This window comes from Stegostoma tigrinum, chromosome 5 (assembly GCF_030684315.1).
Source record: "Stegostoma tigrinum isolate sSteTig4 chromosome 5, sSteTig4.hap1, whole genome shotgun sequence".
NCBI lineage: Eukaryota > Metazoa > Chordata > Chondrichthyes > Orectolobiformes > Stegostomatidae > Stegostoma > Stegostoma tigrinum.
Genome location: NC_081358.1, coordinates 59,575,236 through 59,587,608, shown reverse-complemented (window position 1 = coordinate 59,587,608; position 12,373 = coordinate 59,575,236). Strand labels below are relative to the sequence as shown.

At 42.1% G+C, this 12,373-nt stretch overlaps 1 protein-coding gene across 2 annotated transcripts in view; it reads right to left on the bottom strand.

Annotated features, from left to right (window-relative positions):
- Positions 1-5,387: 5,387 nt before the first annotated feature.
- The window catches only part of timm21 (translocase of inner mitochondrial membrane 21), a 52,001-nt gene continuing 45,015 nt past the window's right edge, over positions 5,388-12,373 (bottom strand). The window contains exon 8 of one of the 2 annotated variants that reach the window (XR_007247466.2): positions 5,388-5,560. The gene's annotated coding sequence lies outside the window, so the exon portion shown is untranslated. The remainder of the gene's footprint in view (positions 5,561-12,373) is intronic. The other variant, XR_007247467.2, reaches the window with a different exon arrangement.

Genomic DNA, 12,373 nt, shown 5'->3' with positions numbered 1-12,373 from the left:
TTAAAATTCCCAATGATAATCGCCATACAAGCTCTCATTATTTCTTCTTTGATGTCACATCCTACTGTATGGTTACCAGTAGGCGGCGGAGCTACTGCTCCCTCTTCTTGCCTTAACATTTCTAATCTTAACCAATACAGTTTCTACATTTTAATGTGACTGAACTGTTTCAATCTCATAGAAATTATAATTAATGATAAAAACTGATGGATCATTAAAGACATCACATTCCACCTTTTGCTGTCAAACTTTTTTGAAAAATGATCAGCTAATGTTTGCAACAAAATAGCTAAATGCTGTTGTCATGCAGATATGCTAAGTGTTTATCCAATAGTTTTGGCAGAGATTCTGAGACTTTTCATTCACCTTAGTTTTCTTCAGTCCTGTTCGGGCACTGGCTCTGCCTAGGGTATGGTTTCTTTTATGGTTCCAGGGAGCTCTCCAGTGCTTTGTTCAAGCAGCCATTCCATAGCTGTCCTGAGACAGTGAATGTCGTCAGGTTGACTTTTTTTTCTTTGAGAACTCCTCCTCAACTCAGTGAATTGTGTGTTTGCTCTGCAGTTTGTCCAGTTGAAGTTGGTTAGCATAAATCAGGAATTAAACCTGGGACTTCCTTGTTCTCTCTGGTTTCAGTCTCACACTACTAGAATTGAATCCATTAGCAGAACATCCAGTTATTTTATAATCCAACCTAAATAACAGATCTATTAGCATTTGAATAAATGCTTATCTTTAATATAGATGTTGATGTAATAAATGCCTTAGCAAGACAGGCCAACTTTATTTTTGTCAAACCCAGGGGCATAATATGACAAAATAGCTCTACCACATGGATACTTGCCTAAGCCTGTTTGAATTTATTCTACTGTTGGAATGCTTTTGTTTTTCAGTGGGCTTTGTGAATGGAGAGGTGACAGCCTATGGGTATTATCACTAGACTGACTTTTAATGATAAGACCTCATGTAATATCCTGGGGACCTGGGTTTAAACCCTGCTCTGGATGCTGGTGGAATTTTGAATTCAATCTAAAAATAATCTGCAATTAAGAGTCTAATGATGGCTATGAAACCACTGTCAGGAAAAAAAAATCCATCTGGTCCTTTAGGGAAGGAACCTGTTCTAGCCTATGATTGACTCCAGACCCATAACAAAGTGGCTGACTCTTAATGGCCCCCAAGCAACTAAAGATAGGCAATAAATGCTGATTAAGCCAGAATTGTCCGTATCCATGAATGAATTAAAAAGAGGCACAAACCATTTTATCAGGAACATATTCACTATTTCACTTCACTAACTGCTCTGCAGAAATCCTCTTTCTATATTGTTGACAATATGTTAAAACATACTTAATTTGTCTTACATCAAGACTCTAGACTGAACTATAACAAATACAGGCTTTTTGAGCATATCATGGAGTGGAGTTATTGCTATTGATGTATGCAACATTGGATCCAGTTTGGCTCCCTGGTTTCTCTAATGCAAATGGATATATTTGGTCAGGAACATCACCAGAATGGTTATGGAGTGAAGGAATTCCAAAATGAAAGGCGCTTCCATGATTCGGTCACACTTGAACCATTGTGGTCTTCAATTCTGATCTCTATCTTACAAAAATCAAATCGAGCTTTGAAGAATGCAAAAATTTACTACGTAGATCAACAAAAAAAATGTGGAATGATAATTTACGTCTTTCAGGAAAGATTGAACAGTTGGGGATCTGGTCTCAAGAATATAGGAGAATGAGGATGACCTGATTATATATTTTCAGATAATGAACTGTTTTAATTGGGCAGTTGTGAAGACCATTTCAGAGGTCAGTTGAGCATGAACCATACAGGAGAGGAAGTAATGATGGCAATGTCACTACACAAGTAATCCTAGTAGCATTTAAATTCAAATAATGTATTTGTAATGAGTCTTTGATATTTATGAACATCATGTCATCAACAACTCTCATCAAAACAAATCTACTGATGATTTTTAGGGAAGGAAATCTGCTGAATTTACCTGGCCTGGCCTGGCCTACATATAGCTCCAATTCCAAAAATGTAGTTGCGTTAGCAGCAAGTCATTAAGAAGGAGATGTGGAATTATTGATTTTATTTTTAAAGGGTTTTTCTGGGTCTAGGCACGAAACGTCAGCTTTCCTGCTCCTAAGATGCTGCTTGGCCTGCTGTGTTCATCCAGCTCCATAACTTGTTATCTCAGATTCTCCAGCATCTGCAGTTCCTATTATCTCTGATACAACGTCTTTATAACAGTACAGGTTGCTGGTGAGACAATACTTGGAATACTGTGGACAGTTTTAGTCCCCATACTTAGGAAAGAATACACTGGCATTTCAGGCTGCTCAAAGGAAACTCACATGGCTTATACTAGGATGAAAGGGTTGACTCATTAAAAAAAGCTGAATAACCTAGGTTGTTATTTGGTACAATTTAGAAGAACGAGGGCTGACATTAATCAAACATTTAAGATTCTTAGGAATCTTGACAGGGTAGATTTTGAGAAAATATTTCTACATGTGGAAGAATCTTGAACTAAGGTTCATCCTGGTTTATGAATAAAGGAGAGACTGATTTAAAACTGAAATATGAAATTTCTTCTCTCAGAGGTTAGTGAATGTCTGCAATTTTCTATTCCAGACATTTGTAGAGGTTAGAGCACAAAGTATTTGAAGAGGAGGTGGATAGATTTTTCAAATATTGATGAGTTGAGGGTGATGAGGAGTTGGAATGAAAGAGGAGTTGAGGCCTTGTTCAGAGCAGCCATGAATATAGAAAGACAGGGAAGGTTTGAGTAGAATTGCCTACTTTATTTCTATTTTTTATGTTCTTATGACTCTTAACTGTCTGCTGAAATGGTGCGGTAATCACGCAGTTCAAAAGGCGTTTAAGAACGTACAATAAGTGCTGGCCGTGCCAGTGTGTTCCACGGCTCACTAAAATTTAATAAACAAATATCAATGAGTTTGCAGTCATATCTAGCCAGGCCAATTCAGGTCAGCAGATTTCTTTCCCTAAAGCACATCAGTGAATAATTTTATTTTTATGAAAATTAATGCTAATTTCAGAATCACCATCCTGAGACTGGTTTTTAATTCCAGATTTTATTTATTGAGTTCAAAATTGGCATCAGCTGCTGCGATGCAAATTGGACCCATGCCATTAGGTGGACGTTTACTAGAGTCACATGTAGGTCAGATCAGGTAAGGAAAGCAAACTTTCTACCCAAAAAGATATGAGTGAACTAGGTGGATTTACTAGTCCAACTGACATTCTGTCTTTTTCACCAAATAAGTCCATTCAGAAATTCAAGAGAAACTACTTAGCCAGATAGTGGTTAGAACATGGGACTTCTACCATGTGGAATAGTTGAGGCAATTGCCATAGATGCTTTTAAGAGAAAGCCACAAGAAAGAACAAAGAAAGAGAACAGAGAACAAAGAACAATACAGTACAGAATCACACCCTTCAGCCCTCCAAGCCTGCGCTGCCACATTTTGCTGTTCCATACTAAAACTGTCCACAGGATCCATATCCCTTTATTCCCTTTCTATTCATGTGTATGTCCAGATGCTGCAAGTGATTCTGCTTCCACCACCTCCTCTGGCATTCCAGGCACTCACCACTCTATGTGCGAAAAACTTGCCTCACATATCTCTTTTAAACTCTACCCTCCCCACCCTGCCCTGCAACTGAGTCTGTATCCCCTCTACCCTGCGAAAAAAATCCTCAAACTTTCCATTCTATCCATGCCATTCACAATCTTATAAAATTCAATCAGCTCACCCTTCAACCTCTTGCATTGCAGTGAAAACAAACCCAACCCTCTCCAAAGCATCCAACTCCTCCTGGTAGTGTGGTGACCAGAACTGTATGCAATGAGAATTAGAAGTAGATTTTTAAAATATTTAATTCATGGGGCATGGGTGTGACTTTGCTAGACAAGCATTTATTGTCTATTCCTACTGGGCAGTTAAGAGTCAACCACATTTCTGTGGGTATAGAGTCACATATAGGTCAGATCAGGTAAGGAAGGCAAACTTTCTACCCAAACAGATATTAGTGAACTAGATGGATTTTACAACAATTGACAGAGGCTCCATAATCACCAATTATTCCAGATTTTATTGGATTCAAATTTCAACACCTGGGATTTGAACTCTTGCTCCCAGATTGTTAATCCAGAAATCCTAGGTTGCTAGCCCAGTAACACTACCACTATGCCATCACCACCCCAATAGATGGATGCATTGATAGAATTACACAGAATTATAGTGAAAATGCAATGCAGGAAACAGTAAGATGGTGTTGATGGAGCATAATCATATGTGGAGCATTAACGCTAACATGGAGGTTTTGGAGCCATTATCCTATTGCTGTGCAATAAATATTACATAATACTATATACAGTGTCATAGAGTTATATAGCATAGGAACAAACCCTTCACTCCAACTCATCTGTGTCAACCAGATATCCTAAACTGACCTAGTCCCATTTGCCAGCATTTGGCCCATATCCCTCTAAACCCTTCTTACACATGTACCCAACCATTTGCTTTTTACTTGTTGTAACTGTACCTGACTCTACCACTTCCTGTGGCAGCTCATTTTCCCCCTTTCACCTTAACCTATGCCTTTTAGTTTTGGACTCCTTTACTCTGGGAAAAAGATCCTCGTTATTCACTCTATCCATGCCTCTCATGATTTTATAAACCTCTTTAAAGGTCACCCCTCAACCTCCAATACCCCACGGAAAAAAAATTCCCAGCCTATTCAGCCTCTCCCAATAGCTCAAACCCTTTTAAGGTTAGGCTTTGGTCTTTGTGGCCATCAGTCAAAAAAAATGTTGGGACTACTGCATAAAGCTGAGAGAGAGTTGATTTTAGTTTTAAAGATGCTGAACAACTGAGCAGTCACAGCCTCCAAAAGTAGCATATTTCAACAATTCACGACCCTCTCAGTGAAGGAATCATTTGTCATTTCAGTTTAAAAGGCCAATCTGGAGACTATTCCGGACAGTTCACACAAGGAAAACAGTTTTTCATTATTCACTCTGTAAACCTTCGTGAAATCTCCATATGTGCTACTGAATTCAAGAGAATATAGTCCCATTAGACTCAATGCCTCTCACTAGACAGCCTTACCATCCTGTCTGTTAAAACTAAATTGTGCCACCTTTAAGGCAAGTATGGTCAAAATTGCACAAAGCAACTAGGTCCAGTCTAAGCAATGCCTCACATGATTGGATAGATTGAAAAGTTATACCTGTATTGGACCATTTGAAAATAAGAATGTGCTATATGTCAGATAACAGTAAGATGGTGTTGATGGAGCATAATCATATGAGGAGCATTAACACTAGCATGGAGGATTTTGTTTATCTTTATTTAGCCTTTTCCGGTGAGGAAAGTAAAAATATTGCATTTTTTCTTTCAAGCATGGATGCCTGATTTGAAGCCTTGATGAGGATGAGAATATTTGCATGGCTTTGAAGCGTGATGTATCCCTTACTGCCAGACAGGGGTTGAGAAATGACCATCTCTCATATTCCTTCCTGAAACAAATAACATGAAGGCATTATACAACTTCAGTTGACAGTGTTCTCCTGAGATAAACTGCATAATTTATGCAATAACAGCATACTACGCACCTGGTCAGTACTTTGATCTTTTACATCTGATTTGGTCATAGACCAAACGCTGGGATGAAAGCAACCGTTCGCTGCTAATTGTACAAAGGAGTTAAGACAATTCTAACCTATTTTATAGTTCTCAGAAGTAAGCTGCTGAACTTACAGAAACTGGGACTTAATTGACATTATCTCTAAGAAAGGCACACAGTCACCTATCACTCATGATAGATGTTGATCTTTGTAATTCAGAAATGTTTTTGAATTGAATGTGCAGAGGCATTTTCGGGACAGAGTTAAAGAATTTGTGAATTCCATATCATAAATCACTTCAGATGCAAGACATCATGGATATGGAATGCATTACCTGAAAATATAGTGGGGGCAGGTTTAGCTGAGGCATTCAGAGGGCATCGATGGTTAGTTTGGAAAGAAGTGGTGGGCAGAGATATAGAAGAAAGGCAAGAGGGTGGTACGAGATAAGAGAAACTGTGCAAACAGAATGGGCCAAATGGCCTCTTTCTGCACTGTAATAATTTTGTAATTATTGGGCACATAAAACAATCATAAAACAAAAACAAAATGCAGGGTAAATCAAGCAGCTCTCATAGCATCTCTGGAGAGAGAATCAGAGTTAACGTTACGAATCCAGTATGGCTCTTCCTCAAGACTGAACTGTGAACAGGGACTTATAGTTTAATTTGCTTTATGTAGCAAATTGAAATGACAGCTACATCAAAGTAACTTTTTTTAAACTACCTCCAGTAACTGCTTTTGCATTTACATAGACTAGACTAGGTGAATGAATTGAACCGGGATTGTGAATTCTCTCTCGAAATTGCAGTTTACACTCTTAGGAAGAAAATTAAGGTACTTCCTATTCCATGAGATAATAATTCTACAATAATTGTTGTAAATATAACAATCAAATAATCATTGAAATAATGAAGAAATTACTAAACTAGTCATGAGTTAGGAAGGAGATGACCAGAAAAAGGTTTGTCCTCTCATACAAAACATTAAAATATTTAGTATATTGAAATTCTCTCCTTTAAATACTGTTAGATTTAATGAATAAATGACATTTGGTATTCCTGATAGTGGGCCTGGCCAATGATACTTTACATTTTAGTAGATATATTTATCATGCGTTGATCCAGACCAGTGTGCAATGTCTCCAACCCAGTGTTCACTTGAAAAAATTCAGTCAAATATGAAAGCAGCAGATTGTGTGGTGTGCTGACAAGAGTGGTCCCTCCGGAAAGCAGATAAGGGTGGGGAGGGAGAAATGTCTTTGGTAGTGGGATCACCTTTATCTGCTTTCTGGAGGGACCACTCTCTCCAAGACTCCCTTGTCCACTCCACACTCCCCACCAGCCTGGCACTCTTCCCTACAACCACAGGAAATGCTACACCTGCCTCTACACCTCCCCCCTCACCCCCATCCCAGGCCCCAAGATGACCTTCCACATCAAACAGATGTTCATCTGCACATCTGCTAACGTGGTATATTGTATCCGCTGTTCCCGATCCCTACGACTCCTCTACATCCGGGAAACCAAGCAGAGGCTTAGGGATCACTTCGCGGTACACCTATGCTCGGTTCGCAACAAACGACCGCACCTCCCAGTCGCGAACCATTTCAACTCCCCTTCCCACTCCTTGGACGACATGTCCATCCTGGGCCTCCTGCAGTGTCACAACAATGCCATCCAAAAGTTACAGGAACAGCATTTCATATTTCGCTGGGGAACCCTGCAGCCCAATGGTATCAATACGGACTTCACAAGCTTCAAAATCTCCCCTCCCCCGACCGCATCCCAAAACCAGCCCAGCTTGTCCCCACTTCCCTAAACTGTCCTTTTTCCCACCAATCCGCTCCTCCCACTTCAAGCCCCACCCCCATCTCTGATCTACTAGCCTCATCCCAATTCTTTGACCTGTCTGTCCTCCCTGGACTGACCTATTCCCCCCCCTCCCTAGCTCCCCATCGACACTCACCTTTACTGGCTCCAACCCTGCTTCTTTGATCTGTCTGTCTCCTCTCCACCTATCTTGTCCTTTATGCATCTTCTATCCACCTCCCCCTCTCTCCTTATTTAGTTCAGAATCCTCTTCCCTTCCCCCATTTCTGAAGAAGGGTCTAGACCCGAAACGTCAGCTTTCCTGCTCATCTGATGCTGCTTGGCCTGCTGTGGTCATCCAGCTCTACGCCTTGTTATCCCAGAAATTTCTGTTTTTGTTTCAGACCTTTAGCACCTGCAGTTCTATGTTTTATTTCAGTAGTGGTCTGGATTGGATTGTCCTACTTCTTCTGTGCAAAACATACCTACGCAATTGTTTAAATTGTTGGGTAGGTGCTAATGTTGTAGTACTCAAATGTCTTGGCAAGGGGTATGGATAGATATGGAACACAAGTCTTTAGTCTTTTTGCTGCAATGGTATAAGGGCCCATTGCCTTTGCAGTATCCAATATTTCCTGATATCACCTAGACGGCATTTATTTGACAATCAAAGAATGTACTTAACTAAGATTGGTACCTCAACCCTGCTCCTTTCCAAATAACCGTTGAATTCCCTTTATCATGTCTCAAATGAATCTGCAACCACTATGAGCTCAGCAAATACTAAGCACATGTTAGGTGAACAAGATTTTCTCATACTGTAGTTGCTTCTTTTAGGAAATAATTTAAATCTGTAGCCTCTAATTCTCAATCCTTTCACAAATGGGGATGCTTTCTCTCTTAAGAGACTGTCCTCGTTCCTAAAATATTTTTGTTGGGCTGTTGCATTTGTGTCCGGAGAAAGGCATGACTGCCAGATAGCTTCCCTTCCTTCATGAAGTATTATTTGTGTACAATCACACGAGCACGGAAGCTGGAATGGGAATCACCTCCCTCTAGCAAGTGAAGGTACTTGAAATCAGAACAGCTTCAGAATGCGAAGGGTGAAGTTAAGAAGAATATATCCAGAATTACAATTTGTACCATCTAACCTCATTGAAGGTACTCACTAAAATAGAAGTCTGAAGTAGACTGAAGAACCAAATCGTAAAGCATAACACTAGTGCATTATTAACCATATTCCAGCTCCACTGACAATTCAAAGGACTTTGATCTAACAAAAACTATACTTCACTCAACAGAAGGGCCCTTGGTCTCAAAAGTCCCAGCTTCAAATCCTATTACTATGATACCTTTCTGTCAAACCTTTCCTAATAATGATTTGGATCCTCAAATATCAGCAAAGTCTTCAGTTTAAATTCTAATACCCTCAAAAGCAGATGACTCACCACTGGGATTTCCATATACTTCTCTCCATCTCCCACTGCAGTTAAAGCAGGCAATTGGAGAATCCTCCAGTCAGACTAGATTAAAAGTGTCAGACATCTGTTTATACGGTGCCTCCCAAGTTTCAGCTAATTTCATGCTTCCGTTACAAAAGGTGACCTGGAGAACACGGTGGAACTTGTCTTGATGCTGTTCTTGCCATCCCACAGCATTCTGTGTGCAAGTGCATACCTGCCACAATTTTATGACAAGCAAGTTCTACCTGCCTCATTCAAAACATGGAGTCATACCTCTGTTGCCAGCAATGTATTGACATCAAGAGAGTCACAGAAAATAGCGGTACGTGTGATGGATGGAAGGGCACCAATCTCCATAACACATATCCATATTCAGTTGCACAGTTTTGACATGGAAGAAGCAATTACTCAGAGATAATGGAAACTGCAGATGCTGGAGAATCCAAGATAATAAAGTGTGAGGCTGGATGAACACAGCAGGCCAAGCAGCATCTCAGGAGCACAAAAGCTGATGTTTCAGGCCTGGACCCTTCATCAGAGAGGGGAATGGGGAGAGGGTTCTGGAGTAAATAGGGAGAGAGGGGGAGGCGGACCGAAGATGGAGAGAAAAGAAGATAGGTGGAGAGGAGAGTATAGGTGGGGAGGTAGGGAGGGGATAGGTCAGTCCAGGGAAGACGGGCAGGTCAAGGAGGTGGGATGAGGTTAGTAGGTAGGAAATGGAGGTGCGGCTTGAGATGAGAGGAAGGGATGGGTGAGAGGAAGAACAGGTTAGGGAGGCAGAGACAGGCTGGGCTGGTTTTGGGATGTTGTGGGGGGAGGGGATGAGCTGTGCTGGTTGTGTGATGCAGTGGGGGGAGGGGGTGAACTGGGCTGGTTTTGGGATGTGGCTGGGGAAGGGGAGATTTTGAAGCTTGTGAAGTCCACATTGATACCATTGGGCTGCAGGGTTCCCAAGCGGAATATGATTTGCTGTTCCTGCAACCTTCGGGTGGCATCATTGTGGCACTGTAGGAGGCCCATGATGGAACTGTTGTCTAAAGAATGGGAGGGGGAGTTAAAGTGGTTCGCGACTGGGAGGTGCAGTTGTTTGTTGCGAACTGAGGGGAGGTGTTCTGCAAAGCGGTCCCCAAGCCTCCGCTTGGTTTCCCCAATGTAGAGGATGCCACACCGGGTACAATGGATACAGTATACCACATTGGCAGATGTGCATGTGAACCTCTGCTTAATATGGAAAGTCATCTTAGGGTCTGGGATGGGGGTGAGGGAGGAGGTGTGGGGGCAAGTGTAGCACATCCTGCGGTTGCAGGGGAAGGTGCCGGGTATGGTGGGGTTGGAGGGCAGTGTGGAGCGAACAAGGGAGTCACGGAGAGAGTGTTCTCTCCGGAAGGCAGACAAGGGTGGGGATGGATAAATGTCTTGGGTGGTGGGGTCGGATTGTAGATGGCGGAAGTGTCGGAGGACGATCGTTGTATCCGGAGGTTGGGGGGGTGGTGTGTGAGAACAAGGGGGATCCTCTTGGGGCGGCTGTGGTGGGGGCGGGGTGTGAGGGATGTGTTGCGGGAAATGCAGGAGATGCGGTCAAGGGCGTTCTCGACCACTGCAGGGGGAAAGTTGCGGTCCATGAAGAACTTGGACATCTGGGATGTGCGGGAGTGGAATGCCTCATCCTGGGAGCAGATGCGGCAGAGGCGGAGGAATTGGGAATAGGGGATGGAATTTTTGCACGAGGGTGGGTGGGAGGAGGTCAGCCCAGTTCGTCCCCTCCCCCCACTGCATCACACAACCAGCACAGCTCATCCCCTCCCCCCAATGCATCCCAAAACCAGCCCAGCCTGTCTCTGCCTCCCTAACCTGTTCTTCCTCTCACCCATCCCTTCCTCCCACCTCAAGCTGCACCTCCATTTCCTACCTACTAACCTCATCCCACCTCCTTGACTTGTCCGTCTTCCCTGGACTGACCTATCCCCTCCCTACCTCCCCACCTATACTCTCCTCTCCACCTATCTTCTTTTCTCTCCATCTTCGGTCCGCCTTCCCCTCTCTCCCTATTTATTCCAGAACCCTCTCCCCATCCCCCTCTCTGATGAAGGGTCTAGCCCCGAAACGTCAGTTTTTGTGCTCCTGAGACGCTGCTTGGCCTGTTGTGTTCATCCAGCTTCATACTTTATTATCTTAGAAGCAATTACTGTAGCAGCCTTGATGACTGTGACAGGTGAGGGAAATTGTGGTCAAGGCAGTGAGGCAGAAGTAGATAACAATGGCCATATTTTTCCTCATTCTGTGCTAAGATCCCACGTAACATCTGGATCATTGAGCAGAATTCTCTCTTGTAAACCTTCTTCACCAAGCAAGGAAAGAACTGGGAACTAGGAGAAAGAAAATCACCACTATTGTTATTTCTTACTGATATCCTTTTCCAGTAAATTTTAATCAGGACATTTAATTTTCACCTGGCTCAGGCAAAATAAAACTCTCAGTTGCATTGTCACTGCTATGAAATGCAACATGTACCACTGTTTCTTGCGGCACTGAGTGCTGGCCAGTAGCTTAATTTGGTCAATGACTTGTGTAAGATTTTACTAAAACTGAATATTGGAGTGTGACTGCCACAGCTCACATTTATTACTTATATGGTAGCAGGACTTGAATTGTCGCAGTTTTTGTAGTGAAGGTGCTGTCTCCATGCAATTAGGTAAGGAGTTACAGGATTTTGAACCAATAACAATTATTGAATCATAATATATTTCTAAGTCAGAGTGTACTGTGACTTGAACAAAAATTTGCAAATCATACTGTAGCCAAGAACATGTACCCTATGGCCATTTCGGCGCTGAAGGTCACTGGTCAGAGAGATGCAGCTGAAAAGAATTTGGTATGTGATTGCAGTGGTTTCCGTAGAAAGTACACACAGCAACCACAGTGGAGGAAAGTACTTTGTTTAAACTGGCACAGAGGTTAGCAATCAAGTAGACTGTTGGTTGTTATTGAGGTACTTGGGTGTTACTCAACAGCAACAACTTGGCTAAGTGGAGAGTATTCACTCAATTTCCTGAACTGTGCCATGCAGTTGCTGGAGAAGCTTCAGGGATGCAGGGATTGAGGTATGGCTATCCTCTACTCTGGCCCACAAACAACTGTCAATTTTAGCTTCCAGTTCCAGTTGATCCTATGCTGTTCCTAAGCTCACTTCCTACTCTCCTGGCCTAATTCTAATAAATTGTTGTACATTCAGCCCTATATTCCTTGCACTTAGGTTATCAGTGATACCTTTAACTGCAACACTTCCATAATTAAACATATCATTACACAATACTCAAAACAATTATCGCAAACAGCTGCTACATCAACCAAACTCTTAAGATTCTCTTTTGTCTTCAACCCTGTCCGAGTTACTTGCAACTGTCAGGACTTCACCCTTGACCATTAAATTT